This window comes from Pistacia vera, unplaced genomic scaffold (genome assembly GCF_008641045.1).
Source record: "Pistacia vera cultivar Batoury unplaced genomic scaffold, PisVer_v2 Contig403, whole genome shotgun sequence".
NCBI classification, from domain to species: domain Eukaryota; kingdom Viridiplantae; phylum Streptophyta; class Magnoliopsida; order Sapindales; family Anacardiaceae; genus Pistacia; species Pistacia vera.
In genome coordinates this window covers 40698-59644 of record NW_022196228.1, presented here as the reverse complement: position 1 = coordinate 59644, position 18947 = coordinate 40698, and the positions used below count along the sequence as shown (strand labels likewise).

The following is an 18947-nucleotide window of genomic DNA, read 5'->3' as shown; positions in this document are numbered from 1 at the left end:
CTTCATAAAGACCCATAGATTTCTTCGGTTGCACCCTCTCATTAGGTCTTTGATAGTTGTTGCTTGACAGAACCTCAAGCAACTCGTGAGCTTCTTCCAGAGTCTTATTCTATAATGCTCCTCCCAAGGCTACATCCACCATAGTCTGCACATTCACTGTTAATCCATTATAAAAAGGTTTGGACTTGCATCCAAACTGTAACCCATGATGTGGACACCTTCTCAGTAACTCTTTGTATCTCTCCCAAGCCTCATACAATGATTCTGACTCTTCTTGAATGAATGACGTGATGTTATTTCTCAACTTTGTTGACTTTGCTGGAGGAAAGAATTTGGTCAGGAACTTCTGTGCTAAATCATTCCATGTGGCGATCGTTCCTGTTGGTAGTGCCAACAACCATCCCTTAGCTTTATCTTTCAATGAAAATGGGAATAGTCTTAATCTGATTGCATCATCTGATACTCCATTTGACTTGAAAGTATCACAAATCTCCAAAAAATTGGCAATGTGTAGATTTGGATCTTCCCTCAAATCACCCCTGAACTGAACCAACTACTGGATCATCTGGATGATTGCCAACCTTATCTCGAAGTTGTTGGCTTGTATTGTTGGTCTAGTAATACTTGACCCACTACCTCCAACTGTGGGAACTGAGAATTCCCTCAGTGTTCTATTCTCTGCCATCTCTACAACTATTACTTCTGGTTTAACTGTAGCTTTTCTTTCTCTTATTTCTCTGTTCAGTCTTCGAGTGGTTCTTTCAATCTCAGGATCAACAGGAACCATTGGCTAACGTCTTGCTCTTCTCATAAACTACACTGAAAAATAGCAAGAGTGAAATCACACAAAACAAAAAAAAATAATAATAATAATGAAAATTAAACAAACAACAATTAAGTAAAAAAGTTAACACTCCAATCTAGCTAACACAAGAAAATTTTAATGTTAACACAAAACTCAATCCCCGGCAACGGTGCCAAAAACTTGATGCGTGATTTCATAAACATGCAAATGCAGCAAGTGCACTAGTCACACAAGTAATAAAGTGATGAGTGAGTATCGTTCCCACGAGGATTGGATGCTAACCACTAAGTTTTCTACTGTTTTCAAGTTGGAGCAATCGAGTTGTTTGGATTGAAAGGAGAAAATTAAACTTAAAACTAAAACAAAATTTCTAAATATTCAAAACTAAATTATGAAAGCAAGATTAAAAACAGGATACTACAGTTGAAAACAACAGGTAGGGTTTTGATTTCATTTGGACTCTATGGATTAAACCTACAGATTATGCTATTTCCATATTACATGCATGATTGTAAATCGAATTCTCTAAAGTGTAAACATACCTTCTCAGGCTATGTTTTCTACTTTCCTATTAAAGTTCCGCACCTAACAAATGAAGATTAATAGTTCTAAGCTCGTTAAGCACCTAGAATCCTAGATTGATTTCATTGATTCTTAAATCTATCTCTAGCATTAATACTACAATGGTGATTACCCAAGAAGCTAACATGAATTATTTCTCAATCTCATCATGTTCATCAATTAAAAACATTAAAACAGAATAACCCCACACATTGCAATGCATATGAAAATAATAAAATCAATTGCTAACATGAGAATCCGAACTACATCAAAACCCTACCCAAAATGGGTTAGTTCATAGCTAAATCCATACAATAAGCAAGAAAAAAAATTAAACCCAAAGTTCAACATAATAAAATGAGAGAAAAAAACAAGAGATCTCCCCTAATTGAGAATCCACGGAGTTAATCCGAATCGTCTCACTTTTAACACAAATTCATCACAAACAAACTAAGAAGATGAAAAAGCTGTTCAGACTAAGGAAAACGCGACCCCCTCTCAAGATGGTAAAGTTTCACTTTTATACTTCACCCAAAAACCTAAAACTTTGCCTAAAATTGAAACTGTGCGTTTTAAAGAAACTGAAAACTACAGACTTTGCTGCGGCGAATGTAATACCCCACTTGAAATACGTAGCCACTTTACGGTATGGCCTAAAGAATTCTGAATTGCCCTAAATGAGTTTATAATGATTCATGTTCTTTGGTTGAGTTTAGGCTTTGGGGTTTGGTTGAGTGTGTACCCTGGAATTGACCAAGACTTAGCAAATTTTGGAATTTCAGTCTTCGCCGGGCGAGGGAGAAGCTTCGCCGCGGCGACGTTGGTTTTGTGTTGGCAGTGTGGTTCTAGAATGTTTCGCCGGGGCGACAGAAAGTTCTTCGCCGCGGCGACGTTACGGCAGAAAGTTCCTTGAGGTTTCTAGAGAATTCTTCTTTGGGACACAATGACATTCTACCCTAATGTAGGAAAAGTGGGGAGTAAAATGTAAGGAAATTTATGGAGAGTAATGTTAAATGGGGGTGAGTTTGTAAAGAATTAAAGGATAAAGGTGGAATTTTCAAGAAAGAGTAAGGCAAAATGGGAAGAGTGGATATTATAGAGTTAATAAGGGGAATTCTCAAAACCCATTCATTCTACCCATTTCCACCGCCTCTTCATCTCCCATTTCTCTCAATTCTCACTCAATTTTCAAAGGGATTTTTGAGAGTTTTGAGTTGGAATTTGACAAAGAAGTGATCCTAAGCAAGAAGAGGTAAGAATCCCTACTTTAGAGATGAATTTTATCATGTAAGGGTTAAGTTCTACTAAGTTTATGCTTAGGAAATAAGGGAAAGTTATGATCCAACAAGAGTAGGAGCTTAGTGGAGACTACTCAAGTATGAGGTAAGTAAATCCAACTCAAGCTAAAGTTTAAGAAATCTTAAGTAGGATTTATTTATGCATGTATATATGATGCTTTTGAGAAATTGGTAGAGATGTATGTTTATTGTTGAGAAATTGAGTTGAGAAGAGTATTTATATTATGTTTGTTGGATATTTCCTTTATGGAAAGTGTTTATGAGTAATAGTTTGAGATGAAGTTGGAGGAGATTGAGTATGTATTTTGGGTGTTTTTCTATGGTAGGGTTTATGCCCATGGAAGAGATTTACTTCCAATTCTGGATGGTTAACAAGAGAAGGAGAGTTGTATAATGAAGAGTTTTTGTATGCACATAAGTTGCTTGATGAAATGCCTAAGTGAAATCTGCCCTGTCACTGCCGTAACTGTATAAGTGATTTTTGAGTATCTACGGTTTTAACTGGGCTGAGATCAAAACATAGAAGTGTGTGCCCTGTTTCTAAGCTTTGAACGAGACCAGAACCGTAGCAATCCGAGGTGTATAACAAAGTTATGGTCTTTTTAGTGTGACCTGTGCAGAATGACGATTTTAGAGCAATATACATTTGGCATTTCAAAAGTGCATAATAGGTATGAACCATCCATATGCATAATTTGTGCATTAAGAAGTAGTTTGAGAAAGAATATAGAATGTTGAGTATGAGCTATCTCGTGAGTACTAGTTAAGAGTAAAGAATTTTGAAGATAAGCTATACTATAAGTAATAGCTTGAGTAAGAAAGAGTAGAGAATGTTGAGAATAGCAACCCTTAAGAGTAAAGTGAATGAGAAACTCTGATAGTAAAGAGAAGAGGTGAGAAAGAGTAGAGAATTGCTCTAGAAGTTAAGCTACATTATGATGAGTAGCTAGAGAAAGAATAGAGATCTTGTGCACAAGAGGAAAGAGGAGAATAGAGTAAGTTGTGCGATGGGGAACCTGTGAGTGACGAGTAGAGTCACGTAGAGTGGAACGCGAGGTTCCAGCCGTGCCTCGGTTAGATGAGGCCGTGACCGCACGCAGAGTGGAACATGAGGTTCCAGCCGTGCCCCCGGTCAGATGGGGCCATGACATTCAGGAGAGAGAGATTGTACACTCACATGGCCAAGGGTTCCGAATCCATGCCTAACTACACCGATCGGTAGCGAAATGAGCGGAAGTCACGTAGAGTGGTAGCGCCAGCCGTGCCTCCGGTCAGATGAGGTCGTGACATTCCAATGAGTAAGAATGAGAAAGAACAGAGATGAGACAAGTTAAAAGTTAAACGTATTATGAGTATAGCTTGGAAGAGATAGAGCAAACTGAGAAAGAGTAAGAGAGAGATAGAGCATAGACTAGGTTATGTGATGGGGAACCCGTGAGTAATGGGTAGAGTATTCCCGCATGTACGCCGCATTGAGAGAGCGGCATGAGTATCAGATAGAGAAGTGGTGGTAGCCCGGTGAGAGTGCATGCGGATGAGGGCTATACCCGAGTACCCGAGAGAGAGAGATTTATACTCACATGGCCAAGGGTTCCGAATCCATGCATACCGAGTTCGATCGGCTAGAATGAGTAGAAGTCATGTAGAGCGGGAGCGAGTCCGGCCGTGCCTCCGGTAAGATGAGGCCGTGATTACTAAAGAGAGTATCAGAAAAGAGTTATGAGAAAGAGAAACAGAAATGAGAATGAGATAATTGACAGAATTAAGAATGAGAAAGCTGAGAAAGCTTGAGAAAGAATGAGATAGAAAGAGAGAGAGTATGAGAAAGAATGCGAAAATTTGAGTTAGTAAGACTAAAGAATAGAAGAAAGAAACATGCAGTCTTTTACATTAGTTGCATGTACGTCTATATATGCATGTACATGAGTTCTTCCATGGTTAGTGAGAGTATATCGCGAATGAGAAAGAGAACCATGACTTCCTTCATGGTAGAGATGAGAATAAGAGAGAACCATGATTGTTTTTCATGGTAATAAGAATAGAGAAAGAGAACAAAGAGAAAGAAAGAAATAAGAGCAAAACAGAGTTAAAGGAGAATAACAGTATTAGAAAGAAAGAGAAAAACAGTGAGAAATAGAAATAGCAGAACAGTCGAGTAAGGAAAGAACCAAGAGTGAGTTTGGGGACAGGTAGTAGATGATTTACTTACTGAGCATTGTTGTGCTCCACCCGTTGTTCTTCTCTGTTTTGCAGGATTTAGGAGCAGCGGTCGGATGGACGTCGAGGAGCGAAGAGTATTGGCACCACTGTCCACCAGCTATGATATTTTGTATTAATTAGAAAGTTTTTAATACATGGTATTTTGTATTGTAAAGAAGTATATTTTATGAGTAAAGAAAAATTTGAGCCCACTATCTTTCATATAATATACATATCTATATTTTACATAGTACGTATTATAAGAATAGTACTAAAGAGGAGTTGTTACAGCGAAGAAGAAAACTCGCCGCGGCGACGAAGTAAAAGGGATTCTCATGCGTGACTCATTTCACGTGGCGAACCTCCATAAAGAATTCTAAAATTATAGAATTGCCCTCCGCTTGTTCTTTGCTTGAATCTTCGATCTTCGATGCTCTCCCATGGAAACAAGCTTCATAGTACTTCACTCTGCTTCAGAACTCTCCCAAATTCTGAGATCCGCTTACTTTGAGTCCAGAAACTCCAATTCGGTAATTATTTGCTCAAAATGTCCATTTTAGCCTGAAACACAAAATGTAAAGAAATAAGTAGCAATTCAAGCATAAATGAACTAAAAGGTATCTAAAATCCACCCTAAAAGCCTAATAAAAACAGTGTAATTCTCAGATTATCAAGATCTCTTGTCTTTTCTCTCATTTTATCATGTTGAACTTTGTGTTTATCGTTTTTCTTGCTTATTGTATTGATTTAGCTATGAACTAACCCATTTTGGGTTAGGGTTTTGATGTAGTTCGGATTCTCATGGATTAAGCAATTGGTTTTTATTATTTTCATATGCTATTGCAATGATTGTGGGGTTATTCTGTTTTTAATGCTATTAATTGATGAACAAGATGAGATTGCGATATGAGTCATGTTAAGCTATTGGGTAATCACCATTGTAGTATTAAATGCTAGAGATAGATTTAAGAATCAATTAAATCAATCTAGGATTCTAGGTGCTTAACGAGCTTAGAACTATTAATCTTCAATTTGTTGGGTGCGGAAGTTTAATAAGGAAAAGTAGGAAAACATAGCCTAAAAACATACTTTCGGGTGGAGATCAGGGCAAACACTCAACCAAACCAACTAAGGGCCAACCAATTGAAAATAATGACATACAAGCTCAAATAAGAACAAAGCAAGAAACATTCAAACATACAACATAATTTATGACGTACCTCAAGTGGGGCGTTACAATTCTCCCCCCCAAAATTCACACAAACAACTCCGGGTAACGATTCTGCATGTCTTGTTCTACCTCCCATGTGGCCTCCTTGACCTTGTGATTTCGCCAAAGGACCTTTACTAATGGAATACTCTTATTCCGGTGTTCTTTAATCTTTCGTTCCAAGATCTGTACTGGACGCTCCTCATACACAAGGTTCTCATCTAAGGCAACATCGTCTACTTCCAAGATATGGGAGGGGTCACTTACGTACTTCCAAAGCATCGAGACATGCAACACATCGTGCACCTTGTCCATGTTAGGTGGTAGTGCCAATCTGTAGGCCACTTTTCCTACTCGTTGTAATACCTCAAATGGACCTACATATCTCGGTGCTAACTTCCCTTTGCTTTCGAAACGCATTACTCGCTTGTAGGGGGAAACTTTCAGAAACACTTTGTCACCCACTTGGAATTCAATCTCTTTCCTCTTCAAGTCGGCATAACTCTTCTGTCGATCTTGGGCTTGCTTCATTCTGTTTCTAATTAACCTCACATCCTCTATCATTTTCTAAGTCACCTCTGGCCCAAGAGCGGTACTCAAATCACCCCTTTCGCCGATCTCATCCCAATGTAGTGGAGATCTGCATCGTCTACCATACAAGGCCTTGTAAGGTGCCATTTTGATTGTAGATTGATAATTGTTGTTGTAGGCAAAATCCACTAAGGGTAACATCTCATACCAGAATACTTTATAATCCATACAGCAAGCTCTCAACATATCCTCAAGCACCTGATTAGTTCTCTCTGTTTGGCCATCCGTCTGCGGATGATAAGCAATACTGAATGCTAAACGGGTACCCAAATTCTTCTGTAAACTCATCCAGAAAGCTGAGACAAACCTGGAATCTCTATCTGACACTATTGTCTTGGGCATACCATGCAACCTGACTATCTCCTTAATATAAATCTTAGCCAACTGATCTGTAGTGATGCTCTCCTCTACTGGAAGGCAATGGGCTAACTTGGTTAACCTGTCCATAATTACCCATATAGCGTTATACCCTCTCTGTACTTTGGGGAGACCTGTAATAAAATCCATTGAAATGCTTTCCCATTTCCACTCGGGAATACTTAATGGTTAAAGCAACCCTGATGGTCGTTGGTGTTATACTTTCACCTGCTGACAAACCAGACATTTAGCTACAAATTCTACAATATCTCTCTTCATACCTGGCCACCAATAGCCTTTCTTTACATCTTGATACATTTTGGTTGCTCCAGGATGAGCAGTGTATGGTGTGTCATGAGCCTCTGTCAGTAGTCTCTTCCGTAACTCATCATTTTGAGGGATACACAACCGATTCCTGAAATAGAGGACATCATCTATTACTTGAAACTCTGTTGTCTTGCCCTCATGCACTTGCTAAACTATTCTCTGACACCACTCATCGGCCACTTGCTTAACTCTGACTTCTTCCAGTAAAGTAGACTGAACCTCTAACCTGGCAATCCTTCCTAGAAGTACTTCAATCTGTTCTCTACATAAGTCTTTCATCAACTCTTTCTGCTTAGTGAGCCGAGACAAATAAGCTTTTCTACTCAAGGCATCGGCTACTACATTGGCCTTTCCTAGTTGATACTTGATCTCACACTCATAGTCCTTGACCAGCTCTAACCACCTTCTTTGTCTCATGTTCAGCTCTTTTTGAGTGAAAAAGTACTTTAAACTCTTATGATCGATGTAGATATTACTTTTAGCACCATAAAGGTAATGCCTCCAAATCTTTAATGCAAAGACCACGGCTGCAAACTTTAAATCATGCGTAGGGTATCTCGTCCATGCTCTTTCAATTGCCAAGAGGCATATGCTATCACCCTACCTAACTGCATTAACACAGCACCAAGTCCTTGCAGTGAGGCATCTATATAAATGTCATAATCTACACCCTCCTATGGTAACACTAACACAGGAGTTGTCCTTAATCTCTTCTTCAACTCCTGAAAACTCTTTTCACATGCTTCTGACCATACAAAAGGAGTTCTCTGTTTAGTAAGAGCTGTCAATGGTTTAGCCAACTAGGCGAACCCTACTACAAATCGTCGGTAGTAACCTGCTAAGCCTAAGAAACTCCTGACTTCTTTCACTGTCCTCGGCCTCTGCTATTCAAGGATTGCCTGCACTTTACTCGGATCCACTGAAATCCCTTCCTTACACACAATATGGCCTAGAAATATCACTTGATCAAACCAAAATTCACACTTAGAAAATTTAGCGTACAACTTTCTTTCTCTCAATCGTTGTAACACTATCCTCAAATGTTCCTCATGCTCTTCCCTCGACTTAGAATAAACCAGGATATCGTCAGTGAAAACCACTATAAACCGATCCAAGTAATCATGGAATACCCGATTCATCAAGTCCATAAAAACTGTTGGGGCATTGGTCAAACCAAACGGTATCACTACAAACTCATAATGCCCATACCTTGTACGAAAAGCAGTCTTAGCCACATCTTGCTCAGCCACTCTTACCTAATGGTACCCTAACCTCAAATCAATTTTAGAAAACAATGCGGCTCCCTTTAACTAATCGAACAAATCATCAATGCAAGGTAGTGGGTACTTATTCTTCACTATCACTTTATTAAACTCTCTATAATCGATACACATCCGTAGTGACCCATCTTTCTTCTTCACAAACAAAATTGGAGCTCCTTAGGGAGAATGACTTGGTCGGATAAAGCCTTTGTCCAAAAGCTCTTGAAGTTGCTTCTTTAATTCCTGAAGCTCTGCTAGGGTCATACGATAAGAGGCTTTAGATATTGGTGTTGTCCCTGATGCTAATTCAATACTAAACTCAACCTCCCTTTCTGAAGGCAAACCTGGTAACTCTTCCAAAAACACATCTATAAAATCGCAAACTACTGCCATCCTTTGACTCTCTGGTTGTGGAACAACACCACTCTGCACTACATGGGCGATATATCCCGAACACCCCTTCCTCAACATCTTCCTAGCCTTCACACTACTAATCAGCATGCTCAACTGATGGCCCTCTCCAAAACTAAATTTATCTCCATTATCGAGATTAAATCTCGCTTTCTTCTTTCGACAATCAATCTCTACCCCATATCTCCCTAGGAAATCAATGCCCAATATCACATCAAAGTCGGGCATATCAAAAACTATTAGATCAACTATGAAATCTCTACCCTGGATCACCACAGACTCTCCCGTCAACATCTCTTGCGTTAGGACACTAATCCCATCGGGTAACTCTATCCTAATGGGTTGAGTCACTCTTGTCGGTTTCAAACTTAACCTCTCAATCATCCCACATGATATAAAAGAATGAGTGGCTCCTAAATCAATTAAAGCATACAAAGGAACATAATGGAATAATAACTGACCAGTAATGGCTGATGGACTGGCTTCTGCTTCACCCTGTGCCACTGTAAATACTCTGGCATTCGTAGTACCTTCAAAACTCTGTACGGGTGGTGGAAGAGGAGCTTTACAATCTCTTATCAAGTGCCCTAGCTGTCAACACCTAAAACACACCCTTTGGTCCCTCAGACACTCTCCTGGGTGGTTCTTCCCACATTTAGGGCAAAGAGGAAACCCTTCCGTTCGGGGCCGCTTATTCTTCCACTCTCTTCTATTTTGTCTAAACTTAAACTTCGTCTTTTGATTCTTCATTTCTTTGCCTTTCACACCCTCAAATTTCTCTCTCTGCGAGGCGGACGGTGGCTCACTTGGTCCCCCTGTCGAGGAACCGACTAGGGGAATTTTATTCTCAAAGATTTCCACCCTTATTGCTCGCCTCAAGGCCTCACTATAAGTTCGAGGGGGACCGAAACTCGTCATTATATCCTGAGCTATCTCTGACTTCAACCCATGTACGAACTTATCTCTTCTCAATGCCAGAGTACTAACGATTCCGGGTGCAAATCTTGTAAGGGAGTTGAATCTCACTGAGTACTCTTTCACGGTACTAGACCCCTGTTGTAAACTAATAAATTCTTGGACCTTCTCATGAACTCAGTCCTCTGTCCTATACTCGGCCTCAAACTCTTGCCTGAACTCTTCCCAAGTCATCATTGCCATATCATGGGTTTCTTCCATTAGTTCCCACCAAATTTGGGCATCGCCTTGAAATAAGAAACTCGCATACCGGATCTTCTCCCGGTCCGTCATGGGGAATAAACCTGTTGTACGCTCTACGAACCTAAACCATTCTTCTGCTATCACTGGGTCCGTAGTACCCTTAAACTCTGAGGGTTGATGTTGACTGGGAAGACAAAAAATCGGTTCAACCCTATTCTGTACTGGGGGAGGTACCGGTTGTTCTCTTCCTACATTTGTAGCTGGTGGTACTTGCACGGGGGTTCCAACTCTCCCTTGGGTTTCTGCCATAACTTGCTGTATAATCCCCCAAACTCTAGCTTCATCCAAGGCAGGAGGCGTAGCTTCTGGTGGGTTAGAAGATTCTCCCTTATTCATCACACCCTTACCACATTTTCGTTACTACGCCTCATCTACAAAACAATCACATTTAATCAATTCGAGACAGATGGATAGTAAGGAAAGAATTAAATCACACAGTCGGTTATCGGACGTCGTAGCGATGAGAATAGTACACTGTCAAATCCTAAAATCTTTGCTCTAATACCAAAAATGTAATATCTACTTTCTAATCAAGAACTAATAAAATATACATAATGAAGTTACATATAAGATAATAAAAGAGTTGGGCCCAAATTTTTCTTTTATTAAACATATACATTCTTTTTACAAAGTTTGGATTATGTACAAGAGTTATCAAAGACATGATGTACAGTGTAACCATTTCTCCTCGCGTGCCGACGCCCATCCGATCGCATTCTCACCTAGATCCTGCAACCATAAAGAAAACAATGAGGTGAGCACAAAACAATGCTCAGTAAGTAAATCCTCTACTCGACTGTCCCCGTAATTCTTTCCCTTAATTCTTTCCTTACACTTTTTCTCATCTCATTTATTTTCTCTTTCACACAGCCCTCTTACTTAACTTCTGCTATTGTCACGGCCTCATCTTACCGGAGGCACGGCCGGGTGGAGTTCACATAGCACCAACCCACTCTTTGTGACTTTCGAGTGGAGATCACAAAGCACCAACCCGTTTTTCATAACTATTGGGTGGAGATCACAAAGCACCAACCCATTTTTCATCACAATCGGGTGGAGATCACAAAGCACCAACCCGTTTTTCATCTTAGAGTAGTTCATACACATAGTTCTCTACTCTTTCTCAAGCCAATTCTCAATTCTCAATGCATAATTAATCTTCTCCACTAATGCACTCATGAAATGCCAACATGCAATGTTGCAAGAATTAAAGTTACTACTCATGATTCTCTTAGGCATTTCATCAAACAACTAGTGTGCATATATAAACTCTACTTTATCTATGGTTCCATCCCTCTCTTGAACCATCCAAAATGGGAGGAAACTCCCATAACTATGATTCTTGTCATAAAAGAACACTCCCAAAGAAATTACTCAATCTCCTCCAACTTCATTTCAAACTACATCACATATTCATCACATATCGACACTTCTCATCAATGAAGTGTAATCAACAACCATAAAACAAATACTCATCTCAACCCAATTTCTCAATAGCATAACATACACATGCATATATAAATCTCTACTCAAAAGATATCTCAATTTCAACTTGGGATGGATTTAATTACCTTGTAAAGCACTTTCATTTCCTTTAAAATGCTTGTCCCTTCTCTACAACTTTACACAATAAAACCATAACACCATAAGATTTTCATACACAAATATATGAAAAAATTCACATCTAAAGCAAGAATCCTTACCTTAGGATGCCTTAGATTAATTCTCTACCAAGATCTAACTAAAAACCCTAAAAAATCCTTGAAAGCTTGAAGGAAAAGTTGAGAGGAAATGGAGAATGAAAGAGGCGGTGGAAGAAGAATGAATGAACGGTTTACTAAGCTTAACCCCTTTTTAGCTCAAATTATCTTCATTCATTCCCATATTGCCCGTGCTCTTTCTTGAAAATTCCATCTTTGTCCTTTAAATCATTACAATCACACCCCCACTATACCATATTCTCCATAAAATTCTCTTACATTTTACACCCCACTTTTCTTGCTAACTAAGGGTAGAAAGGTCATTTTGCCCCTATGGAAAGAATGCTCTAGAAACTTACTACACATTTCTGCCGTACCGTCGCCACGGCGAAGAAAGTTTTGTCGTCCCGGCAAAAAATTACAGAACCTACACTACAATTACCAAGCCAACGTCGCCGCAGCGATGACTATTCTTCGCCCCGGCGAAGAACGAAATTTCACACTTCGCCAAAACCCAACTAAAATCAGGGCAAACACTTAACCAAACCAACTAAGGGCCAACCAACTGAAAATAATGACATACAAGCTCAAATAAGAACAAAGCAAGAAACATTCAAACATACAACATAATTTACGACGTACCTCAAGTGGGGTGTTACAGAACGATACTCACTCATCACTTTATTACTTTGTGCGACTAGTGCACTTGCTATTTTTGCATGTTGTAGGAAAAACGCATCACTCATCATGTTGCACATGGTCTTGACTTGCTTGGTCAATTCGGACACTTGCATCACTAACTCGGTGTTAGCACTTGCTTCATAGTTTCCCTTTGCTTTCCCTCCAACACTTTTCTGTTGTGAGTTGGCACCAAGCATCTTATACAACTCATATGTTAGCTCTTTGGTCTTTTCTCCCATGGCACCACCTACAGCATTATCAATTATGGCTTGGCAAGCCTGTGTCAGTTCATCATAGAAAAACTGATTCGACAATTTTAAAGGGTATTTATGATGTGGACATTGAACTAAAATCAATGTAAATCTTTCCCAAGCCTTAGGGAACGGCTCACCATCAAGTTGAGAAAAAGTAGCAACTTTAACTCTTAGTTCTGCAGTCTTCACATGAGAATAAAATTTACCTATGAACTTCTTGTAGATCGCATCCCAAGCAGTAAGTGAAGTTGGTGCCAATGACATGAACCAACTGGTCACTACGTCCTTTAATGTATATGGAAAACATATCATCCTTAATTGATCTTCAGTCAAACCCTACATAGGAAAAGTTTGGACGGTTGAGTAAAAATCAATGGATCTTCAGTGGCCATCCCATGGAATGAAGGAAGCATCTGAAAATGGATACTCTTCAACCCATAATTCCTTGTTACAACACTCGAAACAATATAGGAGGGTGATGGTCCAATGGTAGGACACACATACTTCTTTATCAAATGGGGTGGATTTGCCATTTCTTCTTTGGATTCTGAATTTGATGCACTTGATTCTTCTGAATTTTCAATTTCACTTCTCTTCCTACCGATCAAATTCACCCTGTGTAAAACCCTCTTCCAGTCAGATATCCTCTAAATATCCCTCAATGAGAATCCCGGGGATACATGTTTGGAGAACGAGTTGTATTTAGAAAAAAAACAACCTTTGTAAGGATAAGACTAATAATATCCGAAACATGCATATAAAATATCATGTAGGATCCAAACATATAATTTCAAAACTTTAGGAATTTATCCGTAAAATACACAATCGAAACATATTTATGGGGTGGAATATTCCAAAAGGTGTTTCACAAATATTTATCATTTACATTATTTACATCAACATAAAAACATCGAGATGACAATAAATCATCTCCCCTCATGTGTAGCCCCGCTGTCTCTAGCATCCTTCGCTTCTGGTCTACCTGTAAAGCAATCAACAATAAATGGGTAAGCTCTAATCGCTCAGTAAGGAATGATCCATTTCATTCTAAATGTGCTATTTGACCTTTATTTAAACATATTTGTTAACAAATCACTTATCTTTTACATGGGATACTTCCCCTTTTATTTTATTTTTCTTTTCCTTTCTATTTCATATGTCTTTCATCATTTTATGCAATGGCTAGATAAACATCAATGCATACACATACAATTAAGTATGTAAAGATGTAAAGATAGTACACGCTCATTACATGTCATGATATAACATCTAAATGTCATCTAACATGAGTATAAATCATCTCATGATGTAAATAACATCATAACTCATGTAGTGCAACTAAATGCATATGAAGCATTTAACGTGTAGCCGATCGGACTTTTCTTAGCGTCTTAAGCACTTCATATCATCTAGCCTCAAATTCATCTAGAGTTCATATCATCGACAGGCGTGCTTACGAGTTATTTAACATCTAAAGCATATATTCATCTTTCCTCAACCGGTATACGAGGATATGCTTACGCATTTCCCATCATGTCTATATGTATCTCTAACATCTTATGGCATGTAAATACATATTTTGGTGAGCTTAATACTTTTATTTCATCTATGGATTATTGTAACGCCCCACCTGAGGTACGTAGTTATTGTTTCTTCTTTCGCTCTTATTTGAGTTGGTTTTTGGTATTATTGTTTGATTGAGTGTGTGTTGAATGCTTGCCCTGAAATTGGTTGAAAATAGAAGAAAGAGAAAGAATAGAGAAAGAACAGAGAGAAGAACAGAGAGAAGAACAGGGAAAGAATAGAGAATAATCGGGAAATGTGATGTAAGGAAAGAAAATTCGGAATTTTAAGCAACAGAGAGAGAAGGGTAGCATAGCGGGTTTACTTACTGAGCAATTAGTGCTCACTTCGTTGTTTTTAATGTTTTGCAAGTAATAGGTGAGTTGCAGTCGCACGGAACATCGCGCAGTGGACGGGTTGGGCTACACTGTCACGTTGCTATTTTGAGTATATTTTGTAAATATTTGTATATAAAGAAAAATTAAATACGGCCCATACTTTGTTACTTGTATATATATGTATTTTCTTATATATATTGTTAATGAGTTTTATTAATTATTTTACGAGTATACTAGCTAGAAAGAAAGCATTACACTAGGATAGTAGTTTCCTTCATCATTGAATTGATGGGAGAGAAATATCTATCTATTGTAGTTGAAAAAAAAAATTGATGCAGAAGAAATAAAAAATTAAAGAAGGAGAATTGGAATATGGAAAATTGGAAATATGAATTGAAAATTGCAAAAACTAATAAAAATTAAAATAAGAGCAAATTGATAACAAAGAGATTAAGAGAATAACTGAGAGATTTCAATAGAGATTAAAGATTAGAGAAAATGAGAGAATGAGAGAATTTGAGTTGTAAGAAAATATGAGAGTTTATGGTCAATTTATAGAAGAAAAAAAAGGGGGAAAAGAAAATGACGAAAAAGACCTCTTTAATTGCTATAAAATGACTATATTTCAAGGGTAAAAGGGGAATTCGAAAAAAAATTAATTTTGTTTTTTTTTTTTTTTTTCGGCCAACTCGACAGGTTGGCGATCCTTTCTCCGAAAAGGACAAAATAGCAACCGGTGGATCACCGGGTTGCCATATATCAACCCAGCCCGCCCGGGGGTTGCATGCTGGTTGGGTTCAACCGGGCCCGTCTTATTGGCGGTCCGGGTTGAACCCTCTTTAATGTAGGCTGGGTTAGGGTTGACCGCCTAACCCCGGCCTATTTATTCCACCACTAGTGGAAAGTGTCACAGCGGACATGAACGAAATAAATAAATTACGAAAGGGTGATCGAGTAGAATTTGAGAGTGAAATTGTTTTATTAGTGGACCTGAGACTTGACAGACGTGAGGGTGATCCAGTGGACTTTGAGACTGAGGATAAGAAAAGAAATCATGGAGGCTAAAGATACAATAGGAATGATAGGAAGACAGTATCTCATCAATCTCCATCGTTTTCGCAGCGAAGGTGTAGCTGTTGTTTGCATAATTGACCCTCATTTCCCTCTCAACAACTCGCCCAAGAATTAGCATACTCATTTAACTAGCCTGTCACGGTATGGCATTAGTGTTTGTGTCAATGCTTTGGAATTTTAAATGGGATGGAACTTTAATATGTCATTAATAGCAGGGGTATTTTAAATACTTTTTTAAAGAAGCAGATGAGTTTAATATCAAAAATGCTAGGGACACCGGGATTTTTGTACCAAAATATTATACCGGCCTATGTGTTCCTTGATTTATACCAGTAAACCAGACACGTTTCACGTTATTTTTATTTTTTTTAGTGAACGGCCGTTCATCAAATATGGACGGCTGTTCACTTACATGGACTCCCGTCCATATTATATGGACGGGGGTCCATTTACTACGGACGGACGTCCCTATTTAAAGGATACTCGTCCATGAATAAAAAATTCTTATAAAAATTAGAGACGGTCGTTCATAGGTTATGGACGGCTATCCCTAAATATTGGACGGGCGTTCATATTTTAATGGACGCCCGTCCATTAACAATTGTTTTTAAAACATTAAAAAAATTTAGAGACGACCGTTCATCAGTTATAGAAGGTCGTCCCTTTATTTTAGACGAGCGCCCGTAAATAAGGGACACCCGTCCTTAATCTAAATATGAAAATAAAAAAAATAAAAAACTTTGGGATGTTCGTTCACAAATTATGGACGGACGTTCCTTATATTTGGATGGGTGTCCATAAGGAATGGACGTCCATCCCTTATCGTGGTTTATACATTTGCCAGGGCTACCCAGTTGCTCCATATTTCTTATTAATTTTTGTGTGGTCGTTGTTATTAGTGAAATTTAATTTGTAAGTCAATGCCAAAACAGTACATTCTGCTTAATTTGACCTCTGAAAATAAGTTTTGAATTTTCATTTATTTTGAAACACTTTTTATCTGCCAGAGAACTCTGTATCTAGACACTGGCCGTCCAAAGTGTTTCTTTTATTCTTTAAAAGGCAAAATAATGGACGAGCGATCGTCCAAAAGTAAGGGACAACCGTCCATAATTTGTGGATAGGCATTCTCAGAGTTTTTTTGTTTTGTTTTTAAAACTAAAATAATAGACGGGTGTCCATTCCTTACGGACGTCCTTCCAAACGAAAGGGACGGCCGTCCACAATTTATGGACGGGCATCCCCAAATTTTTTTTTTTTTTTAATTTTCATATTTGGATTAAGGACAGGCGTCCCTTATTTACGGGCACCCGTCCAAAATGAAGGGATAGCCGTCCATAACCTATGAACGACCGTCTCTAATTTTATAAAAAAAATTTATTCTATTTTACTTAAATGGGGACAACCGTCCGTAGTAAATGGACCCCTGTCCATATAATATGGACGGGGGTCCATGTAAGTGAACGATCTTCCATATTTGATGGACGGCCGTTCACTAGAAAAATATTTAATAACGAGTCTAGATTGTAGGTGTGAGTCAGCGGACACGTAGGCTGGTATACGTTTTCGGTGTAAAAATGCTGGTGTCTATAGCTTTATTGGTTTAATATTAATCAATCTTGTAAGGGTGTAAATAAAATAAACTCATTTATAAATATCCCAAATTTTTTTTTTTTATAAAAATCACAATAATAGGAAAATCTTCCCCATACTCATAATTTTTTTTAAGTGTAAGAAGAAAATTGTCTCTATATTTGTAATTTTTTTTAAGTGTATGTGGAAAAATGGATGAATACCCAAATCTTAATTAGTTCACAAAATTTACTTAAAAATTTAGGTTTTCAACAACAAATCATAATCTTAGCTACTAATCAATATACAATCTTAATCTAAACAATAAATTCATTCAACAACAAATCGTATTGAACCTACTGATCAACATCAAATCTTAAACCTAACCTAGGAATTTAAGTTTTCAACATAAAATGAAATGAAAGGGTTTACTTGTTTAGGGGCTAAATTGTCAATGATTGATATAACTTGATTAATATAGAGAGGAATTTCAACTGAATTATTTTTGCATTAGAAAGCCTTAAATGTCGTCATTTGAAAATATTTCCCTCAAATTTTTCACAGTAAAAATTGGCTAAACTGTTACAGTAGAGCGGGTTATTTACAGTTTTATCCTTAAGATTTGACGTAAATTTATATACCTTCACTACCATGGGATACAAACAATTTATCCAGTCAAGTGAAATTTTTCAATAAAAAGTCTAGGACTCCTATTGTCTTATACACATGTTATTAGAAATGAATAAAATATTAAAAAAAAAGTAAAAAAGTATATTGTACACCTGAAAAATAAATCAAATTTTCGTAAGAGTAATAGTTGTTATCTAAATATACTGTAATATGAATCAGTTTTAGCACATTACTTTTTTATATATATTTTTTTTCTTCAGTTCTAACAACATGTAAATGAGACAACAGTGGTAATATAGTCTTTTTATTGAAAAGTCTCACTTGATTGGACTAAACTGTTTGTATCCAATAGTACTGGAGGTAAGTGATATATTCCAAACCTTAAGGATAAAAGGGAAATAACCCTAATAAAGGATATGCTAAGGAAGTAAATGATAATTTCTAACTATATATAAAGAGTTTTATTAATATTCGAATAAATATCAAGGAAGTTAAAAAATTACCCACTGTCTGTTTGACTTTTTGAAACTCCATTCTATTATTTTATTTAAAGTAAACAGCAAAAAACGTGTTTATTTTAATATTGACGGAATTCAATTCAAAATCCAATTATATTCTATTCAATTTAAAACATTTAACAATTACTTTCTCAATAAAATTTTATAAATTAACAAAAACACATTGTAATATCTGCTTTCTAATCAAGTACCAATAAAATATACATAATGAAATTACATATAATATAGTAAAAGAGTTGGGCCCAAATTTTTCTTTTATGAAACATATACATTCTTTATACAAAGTTTGGATTATGTATAAAAGTTATCAAAAACATGATGGACAGTGTAACCATTTCTCCTTGCGTGCCGATGCCCATCCGACCGCGTTCTCACCTA

General features: G+C 37.6%; 1 non-coding gene across 1 annotated transcript; it reads left to right on the top strand.

The window, feature by feature from the left end:
* The first annotated feature begins 200 nt into the window (after positions 1-200).
* Positions 201-307, top strand: LOC116142000. Its single transcript, XR_004129932.1, has one exon. It is a non-coding gene; the product is annotated as a small nucleolar RNA R71 (small nucleolar RNA).
* Positions 308-18947: the final 18640 nt, after the last annotated feature.